The sequence below is a fragment of the Mixophyes fleayi genome, chromosome 10 (assembly GCF_038048845.1).
Source record: "Mixophyes fleayi isolate aMixFle1 chromosome 10, aMixFle1.hap1, whole genome shotgun sequence".
Lineage (NCBI taxonomy): Eukaryota > Metazoa > Chordata > Amphibia > Anura > Limnodynastidae > Mixophyes > Mixophyes fleayi.
Window position 1 is genome coordinate 24,418,155 of NC_134411.1, and position 18,011 is coordinate 24,436,165.

Consider the following 18,011-nt stretch of genomic DNA (forward strand, 5'->3'; position numbering starts at 1 on the left):
TATCCTTCTGTCTGTCTATCTATCTATCTATCTAGTAGGCAATAGGGTAATTTACAGTTTCACTGACCTGTCGCTCCCCTTCTTCCAGCATATCTGCAAAGTTCTTCCTCTCTATCCACCTAAGAAATATTGTGTAGGAGCGTTAGTATAGCAGACAATTTAGATTTACCAAAGACATTATTAAGTTATATATATATATATATATATATATATATATATATATATATATATATATATTTAACATTCTAGACAAATGATTTGCTAACAAAGTGTATTCGTTTTAATTTGACAGGAAAGAATACCCTTTTATTTCTTCCATCAGATATGATGTCATGCGCTCGCTGCGTTTCTGTTCTTCTTCCCTCAGCTTCTGCAGCTGGGCAATTTCTTCTGTTAATTTTTGGTTTTCTTCCTGCAAGAGAGGAGTGTGGGAAATTCTCACCATGAAATTCCCAATGACTACTAAGCTCTAAGATAATGCAACATCCAACCAGCTGTTTATGACAGTGTTACACCTGTGAGACATATAAAGATCCAAGATAAATGATGTTCCCTCATCCAATGAGTAAATCCATCGCTGGAGTACAACAAAGACAGTAAAGAGACTGTGCAGAATATAATGGTGGTGAATAGTCACAGAGCAGCCGGTAAAGGCTGCAGAACGCTGCCAGCAATATGTGGTACCAGGATGGAGATATTTACACCCAGCTGTAAGGGGAGGGAGTGGGGCTTATTTGCTAACATGATGCAAAGAGCAATGAAGTGACAGGAAGCAGAGGTCATCTATTAGCAGTTTAGTATAGTCAGATGTATGATAGATAATATCTGAGTGGCCTCTATGGGGTAAAGCTCTGGTGTTCTACCTGTGCTTCTTTATTAAATAAGCTCTGAGATCTTGTTGGGGAATCTAGAGCCAGGTTACTTGATTGAGCCATTCGGGTCATTAAAGGAGACGCCCACTTACAGACAGCCCCTCCTACTGAGCCAGAAACCCTGCCCCCAAAGAACTCCATTGACCAAATTCCCACCAGTGATTGGCTTTAGCAGCACTTAGTAGACAAATAAGTGGAGACTCTTATTAAAGTGAGTGCAAAATGGGAGGGGCTAGTGACAGCTTGGGTTGGGCTTCGAAAGCTAAAGTGTGGTCCACCACAAAAGTGCCCTTGTTCTGCAGCTCCAAACGCAGAGGCTCCTGTAGGTCCCCCACTGTTGAACTACAACACCAAGCATGCCCCCTCCATCTACACAACAGCTGCAGTACCCCAGGTGTCCATGCCTGGCTGGCAGGTACGTAGCTCTCATGTAGCTGCACAACAGTTGCCATATATCAGTTAGACATAGCGTTAAGCATGACTGAGACAAGTGTGCACTAACCTGCAGCTTGGTGATGTGTCTGCATTGATGTCTCTTTTTGATTTGTTTTCCAACTCCTGTAAATACATATATGACTTAATGTTACACCTTAATTAAAAAATACAATTTCAAACTAGGCAATTGTACACTTGTAACAAACACATTCCCATCTGCTTTGAGATCTGACAAAATGTCAAGTTGATCCAGTGGATATTTTTTATCATACAAGGAAAAGCTGAAAGGAGAAACAAAAGTTCTAGCTGATACAGAAGTTAGACTTTTGCTGAGTTCACATAATGTCCATTATTACTAAAATTCAAGTTGCTCCATAAAAAAAGAGCTTATAACATTCACAAATATAAATGCCAATGATTTGAGAGCTTATTAGAACAGAAGCTATTAGAAATAGGGCTAAAGTTCTATGCTGGCTGCAAACCAGCCAATCCTGTCACTCTGCCCAAGAGCCAAGTTTTTAACTGGTGACACACGTGGTTGGTCAAACCACGCAGATCTGATCACATGGTATTCCGACTACGCAACCGGTTCACGTGGAGCCTGTTACTGCAGTCATCTACTAACCGGATTTACTGCCATGCCTGAATGTGATCCTATCAATTTAATTGGATTATTCATGGTCAATTCAGTTGTTTTGGGGGCAGACACATGGTAATGTTCAGCAAATGTTACCAATACAGCTTGAGAATATTTGCTAGTACATAACAAGGACACAAATGATTATTCTTCCAAAATATTGCTCCAATATTGGGCACATTACTATGCATTATATCATTTATATTATATTTGTGAATGTCCAAAATTCCTTTTTCAAATTAGATTATCTTATGGTTTAGGAATATTGATATTTTAAAGTGCAGATTTTAGCTATCAGAGGCCGGGTTATACATATCATACAAAACACTAAGCTCCATTTATTTTATTACATAGGAGAAAATCCATTCGTTTATCTAGTTATCGCTGTATGTGAAATGGTTTGTACACATATAGGATCTTTTATCCAGAAACCCCAATTATCCAGAAAATGTAACAAACTAGAAAGTAATAGGGAAACAATTACTTCTGCTTGGTGACAATACCATAAACACAGTATAATCACCATAGTCCGATTTCTTCTCGGAACACCGCTAAACAATTTAATGAGAGCAAATCCAAGGGTCAATAATAAAGGTAATTTAGTATATATTAGCCTTGGTTCTCCAAATTACAGAAATAAAACATCTTAGTTTGAAAACCCTAAGATGTAATTATTCTGGATAATAAATCACATACCTGTATTTAAAACGTACCTAGAATTTATTATTGTCTTTAATTTATAGAGCACTGACATATTACGCAGCGCTGTACATTGAGGGAACGATGACAGGACACAAATTACATACAATGACATGAGACAGATGGTAAAGATGGTCATGTCCAAATGAGCAGATGATATAAGAGGTGTGGAGAACACGTGATACAGAAGGCAGCGGAGTAACTATTGGTGGGGAACGTGCGGGTGGTCATTGTATGGTAGCAGCCGGCAACCATAACTGTCCTTCACCATTTATCATAACTTAGCGTATTTCCTCTACTGGTTCTAGAGGAGGCTTTTCCTTTTTGCGCTGCACAGTCACTCTTGTGGTTACCTTTATATTTGGTGAGTGGTTCTTTGTCACTTTCTTGTTCGTTGCCAAAGCAATTTCCCATTTAGTTCTTTTGTTCTTGTTCTTTGTTAAAGTCCAACTTTAAAATACAAACAGAAAACATATCGCAATTGAATCATCATGCAGATCCTCATTTACTTCACAAGTACTGGGAGCTGGTTTCATAAGGTCTGTGAAATGTTACAGATTACACTGGGGCTTCACAATTAATTAGTGGCGGAGCCGTAACTAGAATGCTAGCTCCTGGGGCAAGAAAAAAATGTATCTAACTGAATACAGAATAATAATTCTCTGCGCCCCCTTTCATATTTGTACCTTGGGCGGCTGCCTCTCTCTCACAGCCCGAATTACATCACTGATCAGTGGTTTGAGTTTCAAATGCTGATTGTTGTGTTAGAGAATCAGACCAGGTGAGTTCATGGTCTCAGATATTTTTTAGTGCACCTGTCACCTACATACAATGGAACTGGTCATATATTAGACTAGAATCATGCTTAGTCCATGTTCATTAAGCAATAGGACCTCAATAAGATATTTTTGTTTTCTGGTAGATTATAATAAGGGTGTTTAGGGCAGTTCCCCCGGGCAGAAGCCTGAAAGAGACCCTAGACATCCTTCATTCAAAATCAGTGGGACAGGCGAGTCACTAAGCTTGAGATGAGTGATTGGCTGCATTATAAAATTAATTTAGGGAGATATTGTTCTTGTTTATGGGGAAAAAAGACTTGGAAGCATTAGACTGCTGAGTATATAAATACTCTTTGCGGCTTATATACTAATGCAGAAATGACAAACAAATCAGCCAGATATCAGCCTTCATGTAAGGCCAGGGGTGATCTGTGCTGAGATAAGATATTAGAACTAAGCTAAATGTGATGTTTACCTATAACAGGGGTAGGCAACCTGCGGCTCTCCAGGTGTTGTGAAACTACAAGTCTCAGCATGCTTTGCCAGTAGATAACCAGCAGATAGGTGGCAAGGCATGCTGGGATTTGTAGTTTCACAACACCTGGAGAGCCGCAGGTTGTCTACCCCTGATCTATAAGATGCTCAGCTTCTTCCCATAGACCTTGTACATGCTCATCATTACTCAGATGAGCCCAGGACTTAAGCACACAGTAGTAGTATCCAGGGGTGTCGGAATGAATATTTTCATGGTGGGGCCGAGTGCCAAGGACTACATAGGGTTTGGAGCCCCTTTTTATTGCGTTTGGTATCTCGTTTTTACGACAGTTGTTACATTGACTGTAGATATACAAAGGCTTCCAATCCTATGTTAATTTTTGTTAGTGTTTAGGGGGTTGGTCAACCCCAGTTTCATTGTTTATTTTACTATAAAAATGTATTTATACATTATTAAATAAATATTATTAACTAACAATTAGTACAATATCTGTTAGAAAGATAGACAAATTCAATTGTTCATCTTAAAAATGTACATTTTCCATAGTCCTTAACCTAGATTTTATTCAGATTTTGTTGACCAATATAATCTCATTGGATTGGGAGCATTTTTATATCTATAGACACTGCCTCACTGGTTAGGGTATGTGCTATAAATTGAAATTTCTATATCTCATATTTGTTACTGGACGCCCTGCACGAAATTCAAGGTAAACGTAAAGTGAATAGCTAGATGTTCATCATCAATACAGGTTATCTAAATGTTTATGTACAGAACAGTTAGAAGTTTTTAAAATAAACAAATCAATCAATCTTTATTAAATCTATACAAAGGCTATCTATATTAAAGAACATTTGTTAGTTATACTAAGACAATCTATGTTTTAAAAAAAATTCTCAAGTTTAGAACAGATACTATGACTTCAGAGAGTAGCATGAAGGCTTTTGTGTAGAAGTTCATGGGGGGGACAAAACACAGTCTTTGCCCACAAACAGAAATCATGGGGGGGCGGGGGGCAATTGCCCCCTCTGCCTCCTTGGTTCCTACACCCCGGTAGTATCTTATCTACACCGCAACCCCACAGAACAACAGAAAGTGTAACATTGAGATAAAATAACCTAGATAAAAAGATACTCACAAGTGGTTGCTATCCAATCCAAGAATGGTTTTCAGTCAGGCTAAACAGATATGACTCCAACAGCTGTCTAGAAGTTCTGTGATGTCACAATGCAGACACCTGTGAACCTCTGTTACATCCTCACTACATCATGTGACTGTGGTTGCCATGATAGTCCATGACACTGTACAGAATAATAAATCGTGAATAGCAGGTTATCATGTGATTGCTGCTTGAAAGAACTTTAATGTAATAAGATTAAGTTAATGAACTCTTATAATAAAAAGTCGGTAGTGAGAATTGGATCCAATATGTAGAAAAAAAGGACCGGTTGGTGAATATTGACCAACATGTACAAACATCTCCAGGGCCAAATCTTCAAATACCTTAAGCCTGTCTCTGAAAATTAGGGATGGGCGGCAACTATGGAGGTATACTGTCATGCATTGCCGGTAGGTGGTATAACCTGAACTGATAAAAATTGTCCAAATAATGCTGCAAGTTAACTTGCGTACCAGGTGCTGACTTACAAAGAGGAATTCTAATCCGCTGAAGGGATTGGACTATCCTCATCTATATACATACTGAAAGCAAATAGAGTATGATCTGAAGGATATAATTTTTTGGTTTCAATGTCTTTGAACATACAGTTATAATAAAGAACAATACATTTCAATATGTAAACCTGAATCTCAATTAACACCTTGTGATATATAATCCCTATGATAGTATTTATAGAGACTGGGACAATAATATTTACACATTATCCTAAATCGGCTTCCATGAAGGCTCTGTTTGTTTTTATTTCTATTCACACTTAATTTCCATACTTTATCACACATTTGGATTTTAAAATGTTCGCCGACTTTTGAGACCTGGTTAGACAATAATTATTTTAAAGATATTATTCAAATAATTTGTTTTTCTATTAAATATTACTAGTGGACTGGAGTGCCTCAAGAGCCAACCTCTTTCTGGTGAGAGTAGCATGAAGGCTTTTATGTAGAAGTTCATGGGGGGGGCAGAACACAGTCTTTAGGGTAGCATGGTGGCTTAGTGGTTAGCACTTCTGCCTCACAGCACTAGGGTCATGAGTTCAATTCCCAACCATGGCCTTATCTGTGTGGAGTTTGTATGTTCTCCCCGTGTTTGCGTGGGTTTCCTCCGGGTGCTCCAGTTTCCTCCCACACTCCAAAAACATACTAGTAAGTTAATTGGCTGCTATCAAAAATTGACCCTAGTCTCTCTCTGTCGGTCTGTGTGTGTGTATGTTAGGGAATTTAGACTGTAAGCTCCAATGGGGCAGGGACTGATGTGAATGAGTTCTCTGTACAGCGCTGCGGAATCAGTGGCGCTATATAAATAGATGATGATGATGATAGTCTGCTTTATATTGTCCATCATCTGACACCCTGGGGCAAAGCTCGCCTTATCATATTGAACCAACAAAGGAAGGATCTGGATCCAGTCAATATTTTAGCTTAGTTTTTATCTTTGAAACAGAGGATTAAAATAGATCTATAACTGGAGCAATTGTGTGGGTTCTTTCTTTCCTTATGAATCACCACTTTTCTGGCTTCTAACATCACAATGGGGAAGGAGTCACCCTTCAAAATGTTATTGAATAGGGAGTGCAAGTGGGGGGGCAGCAGGTCAGAGAACTTCTTATAATATGCAGCTGTGAACCTGTCTGGGCCTGGGGATGTACTATTATTTTGATTTTTTTATGGCAGCCTCAATTTCCTCTATTGTAATCTCCCTACTAAACACTCCACCGAGCTCTGCAGTAATTGAGGTAACTGAGCTTCAGCAAGGATATTTGTTTATTACAGCATCTGTGAATTGAGCAGAAGAAGGAGGGGGTCTCATCTCATGATATCCTGGGATTTCATGAGATGCAGGAGTGATTTGGATTCTTGGTGGTCCAATTTTTCAGGAGTGACGGGCCCAGGAGTAGACCTGTCCAAAGTGTTGTTCAGTACGGCATTGAATCCCGCTTAAAATTTAATGTCTTCCAATCTCGCCTGAGAGATAAGCTCATCTATTTTTCTAAACGATGCATGTTGATGTTGGTTGCAAGCATGGACATTAACTATAGTTCATAGTTTGTTGTTTAACTTGCCAACTAGGAGGAGGAATTGACGCTCTGTGCCTGCAAGGGTGTTGGACATTTTAAATGTTAAATGGCTGGCAAAGAGACATGATACTCCTCTCTTTTTTTGCTTTTAATCATAAGCATAGTTCAATTTCGAGACGTTTTTACAATACATAATTTGCAAAACGAAATTGTGTGCATGTGTAGTAATTTTTGTGTTTTATTGAGATTGATTAGAATAGAAATGACAAATTTATGACAACCAATTATGTGCAAATGTATGCTTAATTATGTAGACAAAATAACAGACACCATACAGTTTAACAACTGATTTTTCTAGTTATTGGTATGTGTTGATAACTGTACAAAGCTTTAATGTAAATCTTTGCTCATTACTTGTGGAATATGATATACACAAACATATTTTCACAGCTCAGGGTAGTGCTAGTTGAAGGCTTTATCCTGAAACGTAATTGTACCAAATAGACGGGTTTCCTTCAAAATAAAATTATTTGAATACGAAACTCTGATAAAAAGCCGTCTGAGCCCATCAAACACTTCCTTGTTTCTAAGTCTTGTGACTTCGTCTTAGAAATTTCTCCTCAGACATTGTAGATATTTTATGCTCTTTCATCTTTTGCCTCGGTTTTGATTTTCGGGAGACAGAATTTTCATGGCAGCAGTTTGACGGCAAATATTTTTATTCCTTGTCTTTGTTTAGGAAGCTAAGCATTTCACATCTTACAAAAACACATATTCCTGAGGACCCACATGGTGAAACAAACTCACTAGAGCGGGTCAGAGTAATCCATGTATTTATAAGGGTTAGGTTTAGAGAATTGTGTTGTGAAGTGAAGGACTTGGTCATACATACGTTCTGGGAAGATGGATAAAAATGCCTATATAGCAATGCACCACTGGGTTTTAGGGATGTGATTTGAACGCGTTTTTCGTGGGTTATCCTTTTACCACTACAATCTATTGTACGGATAGCGCGCGTTAATGCCTATAAAATAAAATGCTGTCTGAAATTTTAAATGCACCGGTAAAATTTTAGCACACAATGCTGGTAATGGCCCCAATGACTCATCATCATCACCATTTATTTATATAGCGCCACTGATTCCGCAGCGCTGTACAGAGAACTCATTCACATCAGTCCCTGCCCCATTGGAGCTTACAGTCTAAATTCCCTAACACACACACAGACACATACAGACAGAGAGAGAGAGAGACCAGGGTAAAATTTTTGATAGCAGCCAATTAACCTACTAGTATGTTTTAGGAGTGTGAGAGGAAACCGGAGCACCCGGAGGAAACCCACGCAAACACGGGGAGAACATACAAACTCCACACAGATAAGGCCATGGTCGGGAATTGAACTCATGAGCCCAGCGCTGTGAGGCAGAAGTGCTAACCACTTAGCCACCTTATAATACACTTTTCATGCGTTTTATAAGTCTGGGCAAGAACAGAAAAGGCTTTGCCTTAAACATTAAAGGGTCATGCAATTCTTGTTCGATAACAGAAGTAAATGAATGAAAAAAGAAGTATTTATTATGTGAATAAATCATTTATTCAAAAGAGCAATATATTTAAAAAATGTTTTTATTTTCTTTACATATTTGATTCTATATTTACCACTAATTTTTTTTTTTTTTTTACTAATTGGAACTGAAAGCCCAAATTTGACCTTTCATTTCCACTGCACATGCATGAACTGACTAGCCGTGGCTAGCCGTGTCACGTATGCACATATCCCCTCAGACTAGCCGTGGCTAGCCGTGTCACGTATGCACATATCCCCTCAGACTAGCCGTGGCTAGCCGTGTCACGTATGCACATATCCCCTCAGACTAGCCGTGGCTAGCCGTGTCACGTATGCACATATCCCCTCAGACTAGCCCGGCGAAGTTAACTCTTACCTCTCCGGGCCAGTATTGCAGTGGCAGCTGTGCCGGAGATATTGTATTGATATATTGTGGCGGTAGATGATTTCTTTTATTGCAGCCACAAGTTGCAGACATCAGTTTGTAGGAGCCAGTTGTATTTTGAAAAGCAATGCAAAGATGCTTGTAAGTAATGGCTATAACTTATCTATATGTGTAGAACAGTTGGTTTTGCAAGACTTTTGAGAGTTAGTGTTTCTGGTATACTTTGTGGGTGACATTTCTTTTTACTTTTTTTGGATCCAGCTATTCCCCAACTTTTACTTAACACACAGCAAAAACAAAAATATGTTCATATACTTAAATATATCGTACCTGCCAACACTCCAGAAAGTCCGGGAGACTCCCGAATTCCGGGTAGGTCTCCCAAGATCCGGGAGAGTAGGACATCCTCCCACATCTGCACACTTCCTAGGAATCATGTCATTTTGGCCCCACCCCCTGCTGTAAAATGACGCGTAACAGTATTATATCATGGGGGTGGGGCCAAAACGTACGCAATTCGACAAGCCCTGTACCCTCTACCCATTGTCCCCTCAAACATCAAAAAGTAGGCAAGTATGATAAATTAATATATATATATATATATATATATATATATATATATATACATATAAGGCCTCTTGATTATTACAAATTAAACGTGTCTGTGAAATTACTGTAAGTGAAATCGTACTTGCCACCATTTTGTGACTCACGACTGGTTGATTTCAGTAGTTCCTAATGAACTGATAGGCAGCATCCACATGAATATTAGTCCGGCCCACAAGATGGAAGCCCCCAGGGAATGCAAGCGATTGATACACTTTAAGTTTCATTTAAAAGTGAAATATATCCTATTTAATGTGTGGTTTGTTTTACTAGATTATATCATGGCACAATGGAAGTGAAACAAAGTTATATGTTAAGTCTATGTTGAATGAAAAAACACAGTATAATGGCTTTTAATATTCGCTTCATGGAAGCTTTTTATTTTGTTTCTGCTGTCATAGTATATTGTTTGGAATTACATTTACTGACATCGTGGGTAGTAGCTGAGCTGTATAAAGTTTAACAGAAGTTGTTGTAACCTGGGTTTATCAGAGGCCTCCCAGGAATCAGCCGTTGTTGATAAAGTTTGTGTTTACTTTGTGTGACATTGTCCAGTGTACATTCCAGGTCTGATCTAGGTTAACCTGGGCGACTTTCATAGTCCCTTTCTGTGGAGCCGCTGAGATCTCCCAACGTGTGATCTTTGCCTGTAACCGAATGACTCCCTGCACTTAAGTCATTTTCTAGATCATTACTAAAATGGCTATTTTGGGTGTATTTATATATAATCTGCGCACTTCATGTAATCATTAGGCCCATGTTTTAGAAGGCACGTGTCACATTCCTGGCATCAGTCAGTATAATATCAGCTGTGTACAGAAAATGTCACTTGTGTAGATCATCTGATGAGTGTTACTGAAGCGCAACTGTCACCAGGCTCTACAGCATTTTGTTTTTGCTTTACTGCAGAGCGCCTGGTGCACTATGTTGTGTAGTAAGCAAATGGGGACAGCACGGTGGCTCAGTGGTTAGCACTTCTGCCTCACAGCACTCGGTTCATGAGTTCAATTCCCAACCATGGCCTTACCTGTGTGGAGTTTGTATGTTCTCCCCGTGTATGAGTGGGTTTCCTCCGGGTGCTCCGGTTTCCTCCCACAATCCAAAAACATACTGGTAGGTTAATAGGCTGCTATCTAATTGTCTGTCTGTGTGCATGTTAGGAAATTTAGACTGTAAGCTCTATTGGGGCAGGGACTGACGCGAATGAGTTGTCTGTACAGTGTTATGGAGCTAGTGGCACTGTATAAATGCTGATGATCTCGGATCATGAGTTCAATTCCCGACCATGGCCTTATCTGTGTGGAGTTTGTATGTTCTCCCAGTGTTTGCGTGGGTTTCCTCTGGGTGCTCCAGTTTCCTCCCACACTCCAAAAACACACAGGTAGGTTAATTGGCTGCTAACAAATTGACCCGTGTCTCTGTGTGTGTGTGTGTGTGTGTGTGTGTGTGTGTGTGTGTGTGTGTGTGTGTTAGGGAATTTAGACTGTAAGCCCCAATGGGGGAGGGACTGATGTGAGTGAGTTCTCTGTACAGCGCTGCGGTATTAGTGGCGCTATATAAATAAATGGTAATAATAATAATGATACAGGATTCTGCTGCAACCCCATCCTCCTGGATGAGAGTATTTTCACTCAGCTCGCTATGTGCTCTCTCTCTCCTAGACAGACCCCTTGAACTCCTGGACACCTGGGAGACAGCCTAGAGTGCAGTAAAGGGGTCCGTTTCCAAGAGAATACCAGGGGAATCCCATTTGTTATGCTACCACACATTGCACAAGGCATTTTTAGGACAGGACCCCTCTAAAGGCCATCGCCGATACTTAAGCTAGTAACCAGGGACAACACACGAAGAACACAGTTCCAGCTCCCCATTTTTAAATGGACATATACAAAAGTGCCCTTTACAGATGTTGTACTTTCATCAATGTACTGAAGAAACTGAACTTCCACCGGCACATTGATGAATTGATGCATTATTGTGTTGTAATGCAGTATTAATTGGCTTAACTTCTATTACCCTGCAGATGTCACTGTTGCAATTGCTGTCTATAACAAAGTATTCAGCTAGCTGGAGATATAATATATTCAGCATCATATTCCTATATTATATTTACAGCTAGCCAAATGCTTTCTTATAGACAGCAATTGCAACAGTGACATCTACAGGCTAATAGAAATTAATCAGATTAAAAAATAATACTATAATACAAAAGCACAATAAATATAATATAATAATGCTTTATTTACTGATAAAATAAAAATGCAAAGTTTAGTTTTAACAAAACATACTTAAAATCATATTCTGATGTTACCCCCACTTTTAAATACCTCCCACTTGTCCTCACTGCTGACCTGCAGTAAATAGAATCTGATTTATCTATTAAAGAAACTCTGGAGCCCTTCCAGCCGGTAGCTATCTTTACACCACCTAAAGGGCATTCTGTTCATTGACCCTGAATGAAACTAAAGTTTCCTTGTTAAATCCAAAACGTGAAACCAAAGTTGTCAAACTAAAGTGTGAATATGAAACAAACCTCCGGATGGAGGTCTGGTTCCATAGGGTATTATCTATATAATTTAAATACAAAATGAGCATGGTTACATTAACAGAGTACAGTATTTTTGTTGCTTTCTGAAACCAGTGTACCCAGTCCCCCTCATCTAGGAACAGAGTCAGCTGTCTAAATCATGCACATCATTTCACCCTGCAGAGTAATAAGGAAGGGTCCCTTTAAAATAACTCTTTAAACTTGGAATTGTTTTTAAAATGTTACTCAGAGCACAACTGAAGCTTGCAGGAGATGCCTGCGAGTACTTCCTTGTTAGTCAGCAGCAGAAGAGGCTGAGCTTGAAAATTTTGCAGTAATCAAATTGTAGATATTCTTGTTTTACATGGGCAGTGTTCAGCATTATTGCAAGCATGTGGTTTTGGTGTGGTGTTCCCTGTTGCAGGGCTTGTCATTAGCTTCAAAGTACGCAATGTGATGTGATTATAGGGACGACTTTTCAGAGATTAAAGAGCCAGGCGGAGGATCCTGCAGCTGTCGGAATACTGAAAGGTACCTTTTATAACTCGCTCAGTGTCAGTTTTCCAAGTACTAGATTATAATGTCATATTTCTGTAGTTTCGGCTGTTGTGGATTCCTATTGTATTATCCTCTTTCTGTATGTAGCAGACAGACCTCCCCATTTGTGATCTAAGTAGATGTCAGGTTTAAATAGTTGACTTTAGTCAGCTTAGTAAATAAGCATTCAGGAGATAAAATCTTAAACAAGGTTCAGACGTTGTCATTTCTTTTGGATAAAATGGGACCAGGTATTGATTTTAGATATTTTCAGATGAAACGTGTGTCCTACAGAGTTGTCTTCTTTGTATTTTAAGAGTAGTTATAGTGTGAAAGAGAAGATCATCGTCATCATTTATTTATAGGGTGCCACAGATTCCGTAGCGCTGGGCAATCATTGTAAAGCTTCAACCTATATGATGGATACAATAAACATTTTGAATATATGTTCTCCAGAGAAATTATGTTTGCATAATATTTAGGAGTGTCTAAGAATTCATTAAGGTTTAAACTGACATAACTGGTATGACAAGAAGTAGAGTTGAGCCCATCCGTGAAATTTGTGTTATACATCCATTTGTACATGGTGTACCTCATTTACGACATGCACTTGATGAGCACCACAAACCCTTTTTGTTGTGCACCAGTGCTGCTATCTGGACTGCCTGGCTTGCTTCAGGGTGCATTGGATGTACACTTAGGTTTGCAGGGAGGCAAATAATGAGTATTTTTTTCCCTTGGTCTCATAACCCCTCATCTCCTTCTAGAGCCCTCCTGTCAATCTTATTCATAATTAATAATCCCTTCACAATAACCCAGGGGCTTAGTGTAGTGGCAAGGGGTGGGCATGACATCATTGGGGGTGCAGTATGACATCACAGCGGCAGGACAGAGAGCAGACAAAGACATGGTACAAATAACAAACGATCATTTTTGAGGTTAGAGCTCCTTTAATATTTGAAGTTGTGTATGACTTTCTAAGTAACAGCATGCAAATTTCTGTGCCATGTTATCAAACAATTTAGGCTCCAAAAGGTTATCTCATGTTTGGTTTACTGCAGTTTTCCAATACAGAGACTGTCTACCCCCTGGATGTACTGGATGGGGGACATTATGTCATTCATTCAATGTTTTGGGCACCACCTAACCATTAATGTCCTAGGCTACCTAGGTTTGCCTACTGCTAGTGCTAGTCCTGAGTGGTGGGCAACAGGAGGATCTGAAGAGCTTCGTATAGGCCTGCTTGCCCACAATTACCCACACAACCCCTTCACAGAGTGTTAGGATAGTGCAAAGGTACAGTTGTAATCAATCGATATCGGTATTTGGATTCAATAGTATAGCAACCACATCAGGGCACGAGGGGTCTGGGGTCCCCATAGGTCTCCAATATGCTTCCAAGGCTTAAGACTTCTTGGTTCTTTCCATTTCTTTGCCACCGGCAAACACCAGCACAGCCTGTTTAGCAATAATATGAGGATTTATAAATTAGGAGCACTGTGTGATACCACAGTACTCCCCAAGATTAAATAGGAAACACTAAACAGGGAGCACTAGGGCTAATGTCTAGGAGGGAATGCTTCCTCATATCTGGTGGGACTCCAGATCAGAATTTGCACCAGACCCTGGGGCCTTTAGCTATACCTCAGTTTGGATTAAATGGTGACGACTTTACCAGCACAAGCAATCACAGACTAACCTGCTCTTTGTTTCATGAGTATGGCATTGATAATAGTTGGAGGGTGGGTCCTACTTAAAAATATCACTACCATGTACCAAGTCCGTAACTATCATGGGTGCAGGGAGGTGCATTTTGGGGCCACAGAAGAGGGTGGCCCCTCTTTCTTGTTAAAGCCCCATATGTATGGGAGTTTTTCAACATTGATAGGCACATGGGGACCTTTTTGGTATGGGCCCCAGAAATGTTTAGTTACACCCTTGGTATGTACTGTCATAGGTATGGTATGTACTGCATACAATGAGATACCCTTGATGCTGGGATGCAGGCTTAAAAGTTTTGATCAAAATATGAACCAATACCTTATGTTTTAATTTTGCTAGATATACAATGGTATGCAGTGTTAAGGATAAACTCTGCCAACAACTGTCTTTTTGTTGTGTACTGTCATAGAGACTTATTTATAGTCGGGTGCATTTGTTTCAAAAGTAAAGGTGTAAACTATTTGGTGCAAAAAGAAATGCATTAACATGTTTATTTTGAGTTACACATATTTTACGATCTTGAGTATAATGGATGGCATCCAAGCTCCAGTACTCACAGCCTGGGCCAGTTGCGGCAACTATGGGGGGGGGGGGGTGAACAGCGTGAGGTCCCCCTGCAAAAGCTGCAATCAACACTAGACTATGACAGCCTGTTCTTGTCACGATATAACAGGGAAACTCACAGCTTGAGGTCACACTATTATAATGGGACACAGCCCCAGCCTGTTCAGCACAGGGGGAATTTCCTAAGGGTATCGGACCAGAAGAACTAGGGCTCTAACCAACACCCATGTTGGGTTAATAAATAGTTAAAAGTAGGAAATCATTATTTTTTTCTATGGCACTACTGGTCCCAGCAAGCACAGGCAGCCATAAATTGCCTATGTATGCAGGCACTTGTAGAACTACAGACACCAGCATGCCCTGGCATTAAGGGCCCTCTGCTACCTATAGTGTACAGAAAAAAAATACTCTTAAACCCTACAAACACTGTGAAAAAGTATTTTATTACAATAAATACTACCAGACACCCACTTTTTCCAATGTATTACACATTTAAATCCATGCTGGGATCCTCTTCAGTCTTCCAGCTTTCTTAAGGAAAAAAAATGAAAAACCCTATATATGACACATGCTGCTCCTTGCTGAGCCCATGGCAGGCTGGGATGGCTGTCGCTACTAACTACTACTAACCAATACAGAGCTGCTTTGCTCTTTGTAATGTGGATGCAGGGATACACTATTTTTGTGTGCATGCACAGTATGAAGAAGCGTATTTTACACTTAAAAACGGGCTTACGTCATACTCACAATCAACCAGTAATGTTTACAACAATTTTAATTTAGATTTCTAAACATGCAAGATCTACTTGCTGCTAATATCTGTAGTATAGAATTTGTGATGATGTCAGGACAGAGCAGTTTGGGTTCAGGCCATCTGGAGCTTTTGCAGTTGATGTCTAACCTGGGTCAGCTCAAGTTTAAGTGCAGTAGAGGGGCAAGTCTTGTTGTGGGCTTCAGAGGTGGAGAGTTTAGACTCAAATTCTTATTGAAGAATGTGTCTATATCGCCACATCCCCTAGAATGGTCGTAAACAAACACCAATACTTAAATATGGAGGTGTCCTCTGGTTTATTAGTGCCAGTAAACAATGTGAGGGTGTCTTGATTGAAGGCTGTTTTTACTTTCTAAGAGAGCAAGAAAGTAATTAGGGAGGTGCCACGGTCGAAGAGGGAATGACTGGTTGGTAAAGTACCAAGTCCAAAATAGCGGGGCATGGTCCAACCAAGAAACCGGGAGTATGGAGATAGATTTAAATTACTGTATAGTCCATTTGTCTATCCGGGAATAAATGTTGTGGACAGGCGAATGGTAAGTAAATTCCTTTGCTCCAGGGGAGGAAACACGGCAAATATCATAGATGTCGCATTCCTCTAGCAATTTTCTAAATGACCCACATAATCAGTATCGCGTGTTGGTAGGTCTTGTCCAATTGGGTATCTAAGACTAAATTATAGTCTCCCATCAATATTAGACTCCATATTCTAAGTTTTTGAACCTCCCTTAGGATGGCTTTAAAAAACAGGATTTGCCTGGAGTTAGGGGCATAGAGCGTCACTGGCTTATTCTCTAGTTGTCCCGTCAGGATCAGGAATCTCCCCTGTTCATCTTCACAATTATGTTGAAGCTTAAAAGAGATTTGGAAACTAAATTGAATCGCCACACCATTACGGTTAAGTGGGCCATTAGCCGAATAACATAGGGGATACTGATTATCATTAAAAAGAGGGGGTGCTGGTGAGGAGAAATGGGTTTCCTGAACTGCCAATATATCTGTATTATGCCTAAAACACGAACCAAAGTCAATCAAAGTGTATTCTGGGAATTTAAGTCCCGAACATTTAGCGAGAGAAACTTAACCATGGAAAGAAGGGTAAACGGCAGTGGTGACCAAGTGGTGGGTCAAAAGTCAGCATATTAAATTGAAGTGAAAACGTCTGAAGGCTGGGCAGGGCGAGAGAAGGGCAATCCAGAAGGGAAGGGCAATGGGAGTGGGCATAAAAAAAACCTTGAAATAATCCATATTTCTTGTTAGAATATTTGCTGTGTAGGGAAGAAGTCAGTAAAATGGGTAACATTTGGGGGGCTGGAGCTTATGTAGGAATCAGCAGTCATCCATGTTTATTAAACTAAGTGATAACGGATCAAGTCAACTTGTAGATACCCAGATAACCTGGTAAACCATAAAACATTTTCGATGGTATCCCCCAGGGCCCATGGCTAAAACTACATATCCAATCGTCATACGCTACTGAGAGATTGAAATGGGCAGAAGAAACAAGCATCACACAATTACATAAAACAGCACAATAATAAACAAAATAGAACATAACAGTATAAACATAACATTATAGAGAACATAAAGCTCGCGTAGGAGTCGGTAAAGAAACATTAACGATAATTAGTAAGAAGAGACATCAACAAATCACAATTCAGACTAGCTAGTAAAGAGGGTAGTCTGAGAATACATAGAATTGTGGTATACGTAACAATGATAGGGTAGTGTATGGAAAGGACTCAACCTGAGCTATCGGTAAAACAGAAACAAAACAAGACTCAATTGAAACTAAAAGAGGTAACTGGTATGGCCAGGGTTGAGGGATAGCAACTCCTAGACCAGCTGTAGGCTCCCAAGGCCGGAACACCCCGGCATCAGTCAAAGGGATATAGAATCCGCCATCAGAGTGTCCAAACTGGGGAGAGCATAATGCTCCCAACTTGAGAAAATAATTAATAAACAAAGCAGTACCTGGAAGATAATGAGTAACAACCTGCCACTAGACCATGGGAATCATACGTGAGGACCCATGAGAACAGCTGAGGTGCAGAGCATGGCGTTGTCCTCTAGGGTATACTTCTGAGCCATAATTAGTCTTGTGCCACCGCCATCCACTCCGTGCGGATTTACAAACGAAATTTGAAGGTACTAGTGGCACAGATGATGTCCCAACCCTTCAAAAGTAGAGATCTCTCTTCAGGAGTGGTAATAATATG

General features: G+C 39.9%; 1 protein-coding gene across 5 annotated transcripts in view; it reads left to right on the top strand.

The window, feature by feature from the left end:
* PPFIBP2 (PPFIB scaffold protein 2) overlaps nt 1-18,011 on the top strand; it is a 171,392-nt gene that overhangs the window by 14,051 nt on the left and 139,330 nt on the right. For 2 of the 5 annotated variants that reach the window (XM_075188068.1, XM_075188067.1), the window contains exon 1: nt 12,546-12,728. The exons of 1 other annotated variant lie outside the window; for it this stretch is intronic. The gene's annotated coding sequence lies outside the window, so the exon portion shown is untranslated. Of the gene's footprint in view, nt 1-12,544; nt 12,729-18,011 lie in introns of those variants that run through there. 2 more of the 5 variants (XM_075188065.1, XM_075188072.1) reach the window with 2 other exon arrangements.